The sequence below is a fragment of the Brienomyrus brachyistius genome, chromosome 5 (genome assembly GCF_023856365.1).
Source record: "Brienomyrus brachyistius isolate T26 chromosome 5, BBRACH_0.4, whole genome shotgun sequence".
NCBI classification, from domain to species: domain Eukaryota; kingdom Metazoa; phylum Chordata; class Actinopteri; order Osteoglossiformes; family Mormyridae; genus Brienomyrus; species Brienomyrus brachyistius.
In genome coordinates, this window is record NC_064537.1 from 34,252,390 (window position 1) to 34,265,161 (window position 12,772).

Consider the following 12,772-nt stretch of genomic DNA (forward strand, 5'->3'; position numbering starts at 1 on the left):
AAATGGGCCGTGAAGACAAAATGCCTAGCCAGGTCTGACCTGAAGGGGTACTTGTGAGTATTTCTGTATGACAGAGCGCAAAGCACTATTGTGGGGGGGGTCCCTGGTGGTCTAGTGGTCAGGATTTGGCGCTCTCACCGCCACGGCCCGGGTTCAATTCCCAGTCAGGGAACTCCAGGGGCATCTGCTTGGGATTCTTTTTTTTTTTTTTTTCTTTTTTTCCCTCCACTTCCCATTGTGACCCTTTTGGCTAGCTTCTGACTTTTGTGACCTAACCGATGTCCTCCCAGCATTCCCAGTGTAGTTGTGCCCTCAGCTTACTTCTCACTCTTCAGTTTTTCACTCCTGGCCACTAAAACGAGCAACAGGGCATTTTCAAGTCAGCTGCACGACAGCACAGACGTTCCACCTGCATGGGAGAACACAGCGCATTCAGCACGCAGACAGGTCCTATGCGGCCTCTCACAAGAAGGCAGAACGAGTCACGCTGATGTTTTGTTGACGGCGGGACTCTTCATGTTCACGTCTCGTAGGGTGATGGGCTTCTATGCCTCAAGAAGACAGCACCCAGCGTGGGGCTCCAACCCACGACTCTGAGATTAAGAGTCTCATGCTCTACCGACTGAGCTAGCCGGGCCAAGACACAGACGCAAGACCTCAGGACCGGCAACTTTCTGATCTGGTTCTTCTCTGAGAAATGCCTTCTGACTCTGAACCCCATAAAGCACAGCGGTGCTCTTGCTCTTGCTGTCTCCTTGCAAAGTCTCTGCTCCGGACAACTGCTAAGAGGCATCTACGTCGTGATCATTGAACATCAAAATCAAGGCGCCGTGCTCTTGCTCTCGCTGTCTCCTTGCAAGGTCTCTGCTCCGGACAACCGCTAAGAGGCATCTACGTCGTAATCGTTGAACATGAAAATCAAGCCGCTTGGTTGCATCTTTTCTTTGGCATAATTTTACTTCTCACATGCTGCTTGAATTATGAGCCAAATGTAGAACGAGTTAGACAGCGAAAACTCACACTTTGTGGAACGTCACGCATTGGCTCGGTGTCTGACACTAACTTGGTTTCTTGGTTTCAGTGGTGTGTAGGTTTTGAAACTTGGGCCAAAAGCTTAAAGCTGCCATGTTTCCACTCGGTTTCGAACCGAGGACCTTTCGCGTGTTAGGCGAACGTGATAACCACTACACTATGGAAACAACAGACGTACATTTCTTTCCTTAACCTAAGGAAATTTTATGTAGTCTGCCAATTGTCAGTGGCTCATCCTCTCACTGAATCAAATGAGAAATACCAGCAGCTGGCCTCTTTTGCAATGTCGTTATATCCAATGGCTAGCATTGGTTCTTTCTTCAGACGACTTTAATCAAGCACCTGGATACTGACTTCACCACTATCAAATAACTTCCACAGAAGATTTAGAAACACAAAGAGCAACTGCTCTTTTCGTAGCCCAAGAATTCACAAGACCGGAAAACCGCTAAGAAGCATCTACGTCGAGAAGATTGAATATTAAAATCAAGGCGCTTGGTTGCGTCTTTTCTTTTGCATAATTTTATTTCTCACATGCTGTTTGGATTCTGAGCCAAATGTAGAACTATTCAGACAGTGAAAACAGACACTTTGTGGAACGTCACACATAGGGTCGGTGTGTGAGGAATAAGAGTGCTACAGAGCACTTTGGCGAAATGTGCCGTGAAGACAAAATGCCTAGCCAGGTCTGACCTGAAGGGGTACTTGTGAGTATTTCTGTATGACAGAGCGCAAAGCACTATTGTGGGGGGGTCCCTGGTGGTCTAGTGGTCAGGATTTGGTGCTCTCACCGCCACGGCCCGGGTTCGATTCCCGGTCAGGGAACTCCAGGGGCGTCTGCTTGGGATTCTTTTTTTTTTTTTTTTTTCTTTTTTTCCCTCCACTTCCCATTGTGAGCCTTTTGGCTAGCTTCTGACTTTTGTGACCTAACCGATGTCCTCCCAGCATTCCCAGTGTAGTTGTGCCCTCAGCTTACTTCTCACTCTTCAGTTTTTCACTCCTGGCCACTAAAATGAGCAACAGGGCATTTTCAAGTCAGCTGCACGACAGCACAGATGTTCCACCTGCATGGGAGAACACAGCGCATTCAGCACGCAGACAGGTCCTATGCGGCCTCTCACAAGAAGGCAGAACGAGTCACGCTGATGTTTTGTTGACGGCGGGACTCTTCATGTTCACGTCTCGGAGGGTGATGGGCTTCTATGCCTCAAGAAGACAGCACCCAGCGTGGGGCTCCAACCCACGACTCTGAGATTAAGAGTCTCATGCTCTACCGACTGAGCTAGCCAAGACACAGACGCGAGACCTCAGGACCGGCAACTTTCTGATCTGGTTCTTCTCTGAAAAATGCCTTCTGACTCTGAACCCCATAAAGCACAGCGGTGCTCTTGCTCTCGCTGTCTCCTTGCAAAGTCTCTGCTCCGGACAACCGCTAAGAGGCATCTACGTCGTGATCATTGAACATCAAAATCAAGGCGCTGTGCTCTTGCTCTCGCTGTCTCCTTGCAAGGTGTCTGCTCCGGACAACCGCTAAGAGGCATCTACGTCGTAATCGTTGAACATGAAAATCAAGCCGCTTGGTTGCATCTTTTCTTTGGCATAATTTTACTTCTCACATGCTGCTTGAATTATGAGCCAAATGTAGAACGAGTTAGACAGCGAAAACTCACACTTTGTGGAACGTCACGCATTGGCTCGGTGTCTGACACTAACTTGGTTTCTTGGTTTCAGTGGTGTGTAGGTTTTGAAACTTGGGCCAAAAGCTTAAAGCTGCCATGTTTCCACTCGGTTTCAAACCGAGGACCTTTCGCGTGTTAGGCGAACGTGATAACCACTACACTATGGATACAACAGATGTACATTTCTTTCCTTAACCTAAGGAAATTTTATGTAGTCTGCCAATTGTCAGTGGCTCATCCTCTCACTGAATCAAATGAGAAATACCAGCAGCTGGCCTCTTTTGCAATGCCGTTATATCCAATGGCTAGCATTGGTTCTTTCTTCAGACGACTTTAATCAAGCACCTGGAAACTGACTTCACCACTATCAAATAACTTCCACAGAAGATTTAGAAACACAAAGAGCAACTGCTCTTTTCGTAGCCCAAGAATTCACAAGACCGGAAAACTGCTAAGAAACATCTACGTCAAGAAGATTTAATATCAAAATCAAGGCGCTTGATTGCGTCTTTTCTTTTGCATAATTTTATTTCTCACATGCTGTTTGGATTCTGAGCCAAATGTAGAACTATTCAGACAGTGAAAACAGACACTTTGTGGAACGTCACACATAGGGTCGGTGTGTGAGGAATAAGAGTGCTACAGAGCACTTTGGCGAAATGTGCCGTGAAGACAAAATGCCTAGCCAGGTCTGACCTGAAGGGGTACTTGTGAGTATTTCTGTATGACAGAGCGCAAAGCACTATTGTGGGGGGGTCCCTGGTGGTCTAGTGGTCAGGATTTGGCGCTCTCACCGCCACGGCCCGGGTTCAATTCCCGGTCAGGGAACTCCAGGGGCGTCAGCTTGGGATTCTTTTTTTTTTTTTTTTTCTTTCTTTCCCTCCACTTCCCATTGTGACCCTTTTGGCTAGCTTCTGACTTTTGTGACCTAACCGATGTCCTCCCAGCATTCCCAGTGTAGTTGTGCCCTCAGCTTACTTCTCACTCTTCAGTTTTTCACTCCTGGCCACTAAAACGAGCAACAGGGCATTTTCAAGTCAGCTGCACGACAGCACAGACGTTCCACCTGCATGGGAGAACACAGCGCATTCAGCACGCAGACAGGTCCTATGCGGCCTCTCACAAGAAGGCAGAACGAGTCACGCTGATGTTTTGTTGACGGCGGGACTCTTCATGTTGACGTCTCGGAGGGTGATGGGCTTCTATGCCTCAAGAAGACAGCACCCAGCGTGGGGCTCCAACCCACGACTCTGAGATTAAGAGTCTCATGCTCTACCGACTGAGCTAGCCAAGACACAGACGCGAGACCTCAGGACCGGCAACTTTCTGATCTGGTTCTTCTCTGAGAAATGCCTTCTGACTCTGAACCCCATAAAGCACAGCGGTGCTCTTGCTCTTGCTGTCTCCTTGCAAAGTCTCTGCTCCGGACAACCGCTAAGAGGCATCTACGTCGTGATGATTGAACATCAAAATCAAGGCGCTGTGCTCTTGCTCTCGCTGTCTCCTTGCAAGGTGTCTGCTCCGGACAACCGCTAAGAGGCATCTACGTCGTAATCGTTGAACATGAAAATCAAGCCGCTTGGTTGCATCTTTTCTTTGGCATAATTTTACTTCTCACATGCTGCTTGAATTATGAGCCAAATGTAGAACGAGTTAGACAGCGAAAACTCACACTTTGTGGAACGTCACGCATTGGCTCGGTGTCTGACACTAACTTGGTTTCTTGGTTTCAGTGGTGTGTAGGTTTTGAAACTTGGGCCAAAAGCTTAAAGCTGCCATGTTTCCACTCGGTTTCAAACCGAGGACCTTTCGCGTCTTAGGCGAACGTGATAACCACTACACTATGGAAACAACAGATGTACATTTTTTTCCTTAACCTAAGGAAATTTTATGTAGTCTGCCAATTGTCAGTGGCTCATCCTCTCACTGAATCAAATGAGAAATACCAGCAAATGGCCTCTTTTGCAATGCCGTTATATGCAATGGCTAGCATTGGTTCTTTCTTCAGACGACTTTAATCAAGCACCTGGAAACTGACTTCACCACTATCAAATAACTTCCACAGAAGATTTAGAAACACAAAGCAACTGCTCTTTTCGTAGCCCAAGAATTCACAAGACCGGAAAACCGCTAAGAAGCATCTACATCGAGAAGATTGAATATCAAAATCAAGGCGCTTGATTGCGTCTTTTCTTTTGCATAATTTTATTTCTCACATGCTGTTTGGATTCTGAGCCAAATGTAGAATTATTCAGACAGTGAAAACAGACACTTTGTGGAACGTCACACATAGGGTCGGTGTGTGAGGAATAAGAGTGCTACAGAGCACTTTGGCGAAATGTGCCGTGAAGACAAAATGCCTAGCCAGGTCTGACCTGAAGGGGTACTTGTGAGTATTTCTGTATGACAGAGCGCAAAGCACTATTCTGGGGGGGTCCCTGGTGGTCTAGTGGTCAGGATTTGGCGCTCTCACCGCCACGGCCCGGGTTCGATTCCCGGTCAGGGAACTCCAGGGGCGTCTGCTTGGGATTCTTTTTTTTTTTTTTTTTCTTTTTTTCCCTCCACTTCCCATTGTGACCCTTTTGGCTAGCTTCTGACTTTTGTGACCTAACCGATGTCCTCCCAGCATTCCCAGTGTAGTTGTGCCCTCAGCTTACTTCTCACTCTTCAGTTTTTCACTCCTGGCCACTAAAACGAGCAACAGGGCATTTTCAAGTCAGCTGCACGACAGCACAGACGTTCCACCTGCATGGGAGAACACAGCGCATTCAGCACGCAGACAGGTCCTATGCGGCCTCTCACAAGAAGGCAGAACGAGTCACGCTGATGTTTTTTTGACGGCGGGACTCTTCATGTTCACGTCTCGGAGGGTGATGGGCTTCTATGCCTCAAGAAGACAGCACCCAGCGTGGGGCTCCAACCCACGACTCTGAGATTAAGAGTCTCATGCTCTACCGACTGAGCTAGCCGGGCCAAGACACAGACGCGAGACCTCAGGACCGGCAACTTTCTGATCTGGTTCTTCTCTGAGAAATGCCTTCTGACTCTGAACCCCATAAAGCACAGCGGTGCTCTTGCTCTTGCTGTCTCCTTGCAAAGTCTCTGCTCCGGACAACCGCTAAGAGGCATCTACGTCGTGATCATTGAACATCAAAATCAAGGCGCTGTGCTCTTGCTCTCGCTGTCTCCTTGCAAGGTCTCTGCTCCGGACAACCGCTAAGAGGCATCTACGTCGTAATCGTTGAACATGAAAATCAAGCCGCTTGGTTGCATCTTTTCTTTGGCATAATTTTACTTCTCACATGCTGCTTGAATTATGAGCCAAATGTAGAACGAGTTAGACAGCGAAAACTCACACTTTGTGGAACGTCACGCATTGGCTCGGTGTCTGACACTAACTTGGTTTCTTGGTTTCAGTGGTGTGTAGGTTTTGAAACTTGGGCCAAAAGCTTAAAGCTGCCATGTTTCCACTCGGTTTCGAACCGAGGACCTTTCACGTGTTAGGCGAACGTGATAACCACTACACTATGGAAACAACAGACGTACATTTCTTTCCTTAACCTAAGGAAATTTTATGTAGTCTGCCAATTGTCAGTGGCTCATCCTCTCACTGAATCAAATGAGAAATACCAGCAGCTGGCCTCTTTTGCAATGTCGTTATATCCAATGGCTAGCATTGGTTCTTTCTTCAGACGACTTTAATCAAGCACCTGGATACTGACTTCACCACTATCAAATAACTTCCACAGAAGATTTAGAAACACAAAGAGCAACTGCTCTTTTCGTAGCCCAAGAATTCACAAGACCGGAAAACCGCTAAGAAGCATCTACGTCGAGAAGATTGAATATTAAAATCAAGGCGCTTGGTTGCGTCTTTTCTTTTGCATAATTTTATTTCTCAAATGCTGTTTGGATTCTGAGCCAAATGTAGAACTATTCAGACAGTGAAAACAGACACTTTGTGGAACGTCACACATTGGGTCGGTGTGTGAGGAATAAGAGTGCTACAGAGCACTTTGGCGAAATGTGCCGTGAAGACAAAATGCCTAGCCAGGTCTGACCTGAAGGGGTACTTGTGAGTATTTCTGTATGACAGAGCGCAAAGCACTATTGTGGGGGGGTCCCTGGTGGTCTAGTCGTCAGGATTTGGCGCTCTCACCACCACGGCCCGGGTTCGATTCCCGGTCAGGGAACTCCAGGGGCGTCTGCTTGGGATTCTTTTTTTTTTTTTTTTTTTTTTCCCTCCACTTCCCATTGTGACCCTTTTGGCTAGCTTCTGACTTTTGTGACCTAACCGATGTCCTCCCAGCATTCCCAGTGTAGTTGTGCCCTCAGCTTACTTCTCACTCTTCAGTTTTTCACTCCTGGCCACTAAAACGAGCAACAGGGCATTTTCAAGTCAGCTGCACGACAGCACAGACGTTCCACCTGCATGGGAGAACACAGCGCATTCAGCACGCAGACAGGTCCTATGCGGCCTCTCACAAGAAGGCAGAACGAGTCACGCTGATGTTTTGTTGACGGCGGGACTCTTCATGTTCACGTCTCGGAGGGTGATGGGCTTCTATGCCTCAAGAAGACAGTACCCAGCATAGGGCTCCAACCCACGACTCTGAGATTAAGAGTCTCATGCTCTACCGACTGAGCTAGCCGGGCCAAGACACAGACGCGAGACCTCAGGACCGGCAACTTTCTGATCTGGTTCTTCTCTGAGAAATGCCTTCTGACTCTGAACCCCATAAAGCACAGCGGTGCTCTTGCTCTTGCTGTCTCCTTGCAAAGTCTCTGCTCCGGACAACCGCTAAGAGGCATCTACGTCGTGATCATTGAACATCAAAATCAAGGCGCTGTGCTCTTGCTCTCGCTGTCTCCTTGCAAGGTCTCTGCTCCGGACAACCGCTAAGAGGCATCTACGTCGTAATCGTTGAACATGAAAATCAAGCCGCTTGGTTGCATCTTTTCTTTGGCATAATTTTACTTCTCACATGCTGCTTGAATTATGAGCCAAATGTAGAACGAGTTAGACAGCGAAAACTCACACTTTGTGGAACGTCACGCATTGGCTCGGTGTCTGACACTAACTTGGTTTCTTGGTTTCAGTGGTGTGTAGGTTTTGAAACTTGGGCCAAAAGCTTAAAGCTGCCATGTTTCCACTCGGTTTCGAACCGAGGACCTTTCGCGTGTTAGGCGAACGTGATAACCACTACACTATGGAAACAACAGACGTACATTTCTTTCCTTAACCTAAGGAAATTTTATGTAGTCTGCCAATTGTCAGTGGCTCATCCTCTCACTGAATCAAATGAGAAATACCAGCAGCTGGCCTCTTTTGCAATGTCGTTATATCCAATGGCTAGCATTGGTTCTTTCTTCAGACGACTTTAATCAAGCACCTGGATACTGACTTCACCACTATCAAATAACTTCCACAGAAGATTTAGAAACACAAAGAGCAACTGCTCTTTTCGTAGCCCAAGAATTCACAAGACCGGAAAACCGCTAAGAAGCATCTACGTCGAGAAGATTGAATATTAAAATCAAGGCGCTTGGTTGCGTCTTTTCTTTTGCATAATTTTATTTCTCAAATGCTGTTTGGATTCTGAGCCAAATGTAGAACTATTCAGACAGTGAAAACAGACACTTTGTGGAACGTCACACATTGGGTCGGTGTGTGAGGAATAAGAGTGCTACAGAGCACTTTGGCGAAATGTGCCGTGAAGACAAAATGCCTAGCCAGGTCTGACCTGAAGGGGTACTTGTGAGTATTTCTGTATGACAGAGCGCAAAGCACTATTGTGGGGGGGTCCCTGGTGGTCTAGTCGTCAGGATTTGGCGCTCTCACCACCACGGCCCGGGTTCGATTCCCGGTCAGGGAACTCCAGGGGCGTCTGCTTGGGATTCTTTTTTTTTTTTTTTTTTTTTTCCCTCCACTTCCCATTGTGACCCTTTTGGCTAGCTTCTGACTTTTGTGACCTAACCGATGTCCTCCCAGGATTCCCAGTGTAGTTGTGCCCTCAGCTTACTTCTCACTCTTCAGTTTTTCACTCCTGGCCACTAAAACGAGCAACAGGGCATTTTCAAGTCAGCTGCACGACAGCACAGACGTTCCACCTGCATGGGAGAACACAGCGCATTCAGCACGCAGACAGGTCCTATGCGGCCTCTCACAAGAAGGCAGAACGAGTCACGCTGATGTTTTGTTGACGGCGGGACTCTTCATGTTCACGTCTCGGAGGGTGATGGGCTTCTATGCCTCAAGAAGACAGTACCCAGCATGGGGCTCCAACCCACGACTCTGAGATTAAGAGTCTCATGCTCTACCGACTGAGCTAGCCGGGCCAAGACACAGACGCGAGACCTCAGGACCGGCAACTTTCTGATCTGGTTCTTCTCTGAGAAATGCCTTCTGACTCTGAACCCCATAAAGCACAGCGGTGCTCTTGCTCTTGCTGTCTCCTTGCAAAGTCTCTGCTCCGGACAACCGCTAAGAGGCATCTACGTCGTGATCATTGAACATCAAAATCAAGGCGCTGTGCTCTTGCTCTCGCTGTCTCCTTGCAAGGTCTCTGCTCCGGACAACCGCTAAGAGGCATCTACGTCGTAATCGTTGAACATGAAAATCAAGCCGCTTGGTTGCATCTTTTCTTTGGCATAATTTTACTTCTCACATGCTGCTTGAATTATGAGCCAAATGTAGAACGAGTTAGACAGCGAAAACTCACACTTTGTGGAACGTCACGCATTGGCTCGGTGTCTGACACTAACTTGGTTTCTTGGTTTCAGTGGTGTGTAGGTTTTGAAACTTGGGCCAAAAGCTTAAAGCTGCCATGTTTCCACTCGGTTTCGAACCGAGGACCTTTCGCGTGTTAGGCGAACGTGATAACCACTACACTATGGAAACAACAGACGTACATTTCTTTCCTTAACCTAAGGAAATTTTATGTAGTCTGCCAATTGTCAGTGGCTCATCCTCTCACTGAATCAAATGAGAAATACCAGCAGCTGGCCTCTTTTGCAATGTCGTTATATCCAATGGCTAGCATTGGTTCTTTCTTCAGACGACTTTAATCAAGAACCTGGATACTGACTTCACCACTATCAAATAACTTCCACAGAAGATTTAGAAACACAAAGAGCAACTGCTCTTTTCGTAGCCCAAGAATTCACAAGACCGGAAAACCGCTAAGAAGCATCTACGTCGAGAAGATTGAATATCAAAATCAAGGCGCTTGGTTGCGTCTTTTCTTTTGCATAATTTTATTTCTCACATGCTGTTTGGATTCTGAGCCAAATGTAGAACTATTCAGACAGTGAAAACAGACACTTTGTGGAACGTCACACATTGGGTCGGTGTGTGAGGAATAAGAGTGCTACAGAGCACTTTGGCGAAATGGGCCGTGAAGACAAAATGCCTAGCCAGGTCTGACCTGAAGGGGTACTTGTGAGTATTTCTGTATGACAGAGCGCAAAGCACTGTTGTGGGGGGGGTCCCTGGTGGTCTAGTGGTCAGGATTTGGCACTCTCATCGCCACAGCCCGGGGTTCAATTCCCGGTCAGGGAACTCCAGGGGCGTCTGCTTGGGATTCTTTTTTTTTTTTTTTTGTCTTTCCCTCCACTTCCCATTGTGACCCTTTTGGCTAGCTTCTGACTTTTGTGACCTAACCGATGTCCTCCCAGCATTCCCAGTGTAGTTGTGCCCTCAGCTTACTTCTCACTCTTCAGTTTTTCACTCCTGGCCACTAAAACGAGCAACAGGGCATTTTCAAGTCAGCTGCACGACAGCACAGACGTTCCACCTGCATGGGAGAACACAGCGCATTCAGCACGCAGACAGGTCCTATGCGGCCTCTCACAAGAAGGCAGAACGAGTCACGCTGATGTTTTGTTGACGGCGGGACTCTTCATGTTCACGTCTCGGAGGGTGATGGGCTTCTATGCCTCAAGAAGACAGTACCCAGCGTGGGGCTCCAACCCACGACTCTGAGATTAAGAGTCTCATGCTCTACCGACTGAGCTAGCCGGGCCAAGACACAGACGCGAGACCTCAGGACCGGCAACTTTCTGATCTGGTTCTTCTCTGAGAAATGCCTTCTGACTCTGAACCCCATAAAGCACAGCGGTGCTCTTGCTCTTGCTGTCTCCTTGCAAAGTCTCTGCTCCGGACAACCGCTAAGAGGCATCTACGTCGTGATCATTGAACATCAAAATCAAGGCGCTGTGCTCTTGCTCTCGCTGTCTCCTTGCAAGGTCTCTGCTCCGGACAACCGCTAAGAGGCATCTACGTCGTAATCGTTGAACATGAAAATCAAGCCGCTTGGTTGCATCTTTTCTTTGGCATAATTTTACTTCTCACATGCTGCTTGAATTATGAGCCAAATGTAGAACGAGTTAGACAGCGAAAACTCACACTTTGTGGAACGTCACGCATTGGCTCGGTGTCTGACACTAACTTGGTTTCTTGGTTTCAGTGGTGTGTAGGTTTTGAAACTTGGGCCAAAAGCTTAAAGCTGCCATGTTTCCACTCGGTTTCGAACCGAGGACCTTTCGCGTGTTAGGCGAAAGTGATAACCACTACACTATGGAAACAACAGACGTACATTTCTTTCCTTAACCTAAGGAAATTTTATGTAGTCTGCCAATTGTCAGTGGCTCATCCTCTCACTGAATCAAATGAGAAATACCAGCAGCTGGCCTCTTTTGCAATGTCGTTATATCCAATGGCTAGCATTGGTTCTTTCTTCAGACGACTTTAATCAAGAACCTGGATACTGACTTCACCACTATCAAATAACTTCCACAGAAGATTTAGAAACACAAAGAGCAACTGCTCTTTTCGTAGCCCAAGAATTCACAAGACCGGAAAACCGCTAAGAAGCATCTACGTCGAGAAGATTGAATATCAAAATCAAGGCGCTTGGTTGCGTCTTTTCTTTTGCATAATTTTATTTCTCACATGCTGTTTGGATTCTGAGCCAAATGTAGAACTATTCAGACAGTGAAAACAGACACTTTGTGGAACGTCACACATTGGGTCGGTGTGTGAGGAATAAGAGTGCTACAGAGCACTTTGGCGAAATGGGCCGTGAAGACAAAATGCCTAGCCAGGTCTGACCTGAAGGGGTACTTGTGACTATTTCTGTATGACAGAGCGCAAAGCACTATTGTGGGGGGGTCCCTGGTGGTCTAGTGGTCAGGATTTGGCGCTCTCACCGCCACGGCCCGGGTTCAATTCCCAGTCAGGGAACTCCAGGGGCATCTGCTTGGGATTCTTTTTTTTTTTTTTTTCTTTTTTTCCCTCCACTTCCCATTGTGACCCTTTTGGCTAGCTTCTGACTTTTGTGACCTAACCGATGTCCTCCCAGCATTCCCAGTGTAGTTGTGCCCTCAGCTTACTTCTCACTCTTCAGTTTTTCACTCCTGGCCACTAAAACGAGCAACAGGGCATTTTCAAGTCAGCTGCACGACAGCACAGACGTTCCACCTGCATGGGAGAACACAGCGCATTCAGCACGCAGACAGGTCCTATGCGGCCTCTCACAAGAAGGCAGAACGAGTCACGCTGATGTTTTGTTGACGGCGGGACTCTTCATGTTCACGTCTCGGAGGGTGATGGGCTTCTATGCCTCAAGAAGACAGTACCCAGCGTGGGGCTCCAACCCACGACTCTGAGATTAAGAGTCTCATGCTCTACCGACTGAGCTAGCCGGGCCAAGACACAGACGCGAGACCTCAGGACCGGCAACTTTCTGATCTGGTTCTTCTCTGAGAAATGCCTTCTGACTCTGAACCCCAGAAAGCACAGCGGTGCTCTTGCTCTTGCTGTCTCCTTGCAAAGTCTCTGCTCCGGACAACCGCTAAGAGGCATCTACGTCGTTATCATTGAACATCAAAATCAAGGCGCTGTGCTCTTGCTCTCGCTGTCTCCTTGCAAGGTCTCTGCTCCGGACAACCGCTAAGAGGCATCTACGTCGTAATCGTTGAACATGAAAATCAAGCCGCTTGGTTGCATCTTTTCTTTGGCATAATTTTACTTCTCACATGCTGCTTGAATTATGAGCCAA

At 47.6% G+C, this 12,772-nt stretch overlaps 10 non-coding genes across 10 annotated transcripts; 3 read left to right on the forward strand and 7 right to left on the reverse strand.

The window, feature by feature from the left end:
• Positions 1–1,126: 1,126 nt before the first annotated feature.
• Positions 1,127–1,199, reverse strand: trnav-aac (transfer RNA valine (anticodon AAC)). The gene has a single exon. It is a non-coding gene; the product is annotated as a tRNA-Val (tRNA).
• A 586-nt stretch (positions 1,200–1,785) lies between these two features.
• trnae-cuc (transfer RNA glutamic acid (anticodon CUC)) lies at positions 1,786–1,857 on the forward strand. Its single transcript has one exon. It is a non-coding gene; the product is annotated as a tRNA-Glu (tRNA).
• Positions 1,858–2,808: 951 nt separating this feature from the next.
• On the reverse strand, positions 2,809–2,881 carry trnav-aac (transfer RNA valine (anticodon AAC)). Its single transcript has one exon. It is a non-coding gene; the product is annotated as a tRNA-Val (tRNA).
• Positions 2,882–3,467: 586 nt separating this feature from the next.
• trnae-cuc (transfer RNA glutamic acid (anticodon CUC)) lies at positions 3,468–3,539 on the forward strand. The gene has a single exon. It is a non-coding gene; the product is annotated as a tRNA-Glu (tRNA).
• Positions 3,540–4,489: 950 nt separating this feature from the next.
• On the reverse strand, positions 4,490–4,562 carry trnal-aag (transfer RNA leucine (anticodon AAG)). The gene has a single exon. It is a non-coding gene; the product is annotated as a tRNA-Leu (tRNA).
• Positions 4,563–5,146: 584 nt separating this feature from the next.
• Positions 5,147–5,218, forward strand: trnae-cuc (transfer RNA glutamic acid (anticodon CUC)). Its single transcript has one exon. It is a non-coding gene; the product is annotated as a tRNA-Glu (tRNA).
• Positions 5,219–6,173: 955 nt separating this feature from the next.
• trnav-aac (transfer RNA valine (anticodon AAC)) lies at positions 6,174–6,246 on the reverse strand. The gene has a single exon. It is a non-coding gene; the product is annotated as a tRNA-Val (tRNA).
• A 1,610-nt stretch (positions 6,247–7,856) lies between these two features.
• trnav-aac (transfer RNA valine (anticodon AAC)) lies at positions 7,857–7,929 on the reverse strand. The gene has a single exon. It is a non-coding gene; the product is annotated as a tRNA-Val (tRNA).
• Positions 7,930–9,539: 1,610 nt separating this feature from the next.
• On the reverse strand, positions 9,540–9,612 carry trnav-aac (transfer RNA valine (anticodon AAC)). The gene has a single exon. It is a non-coding gene; the product is annotated as a tRNA-Val (tRNA).
• Positions 9,613–11,224: 1,612 nt separating this feature from the next.
• On the reverse strand, positions 11,225–11,297 carry trnav-aac (transfer RNA valine (anticodon AAC)). The gene has a single exon. It is a non-coding gene; the product is annotated as a tRNA-Val (tRNA).
• Positions 11,298–12,772: the final 1,475 nt, after the last annotated feature.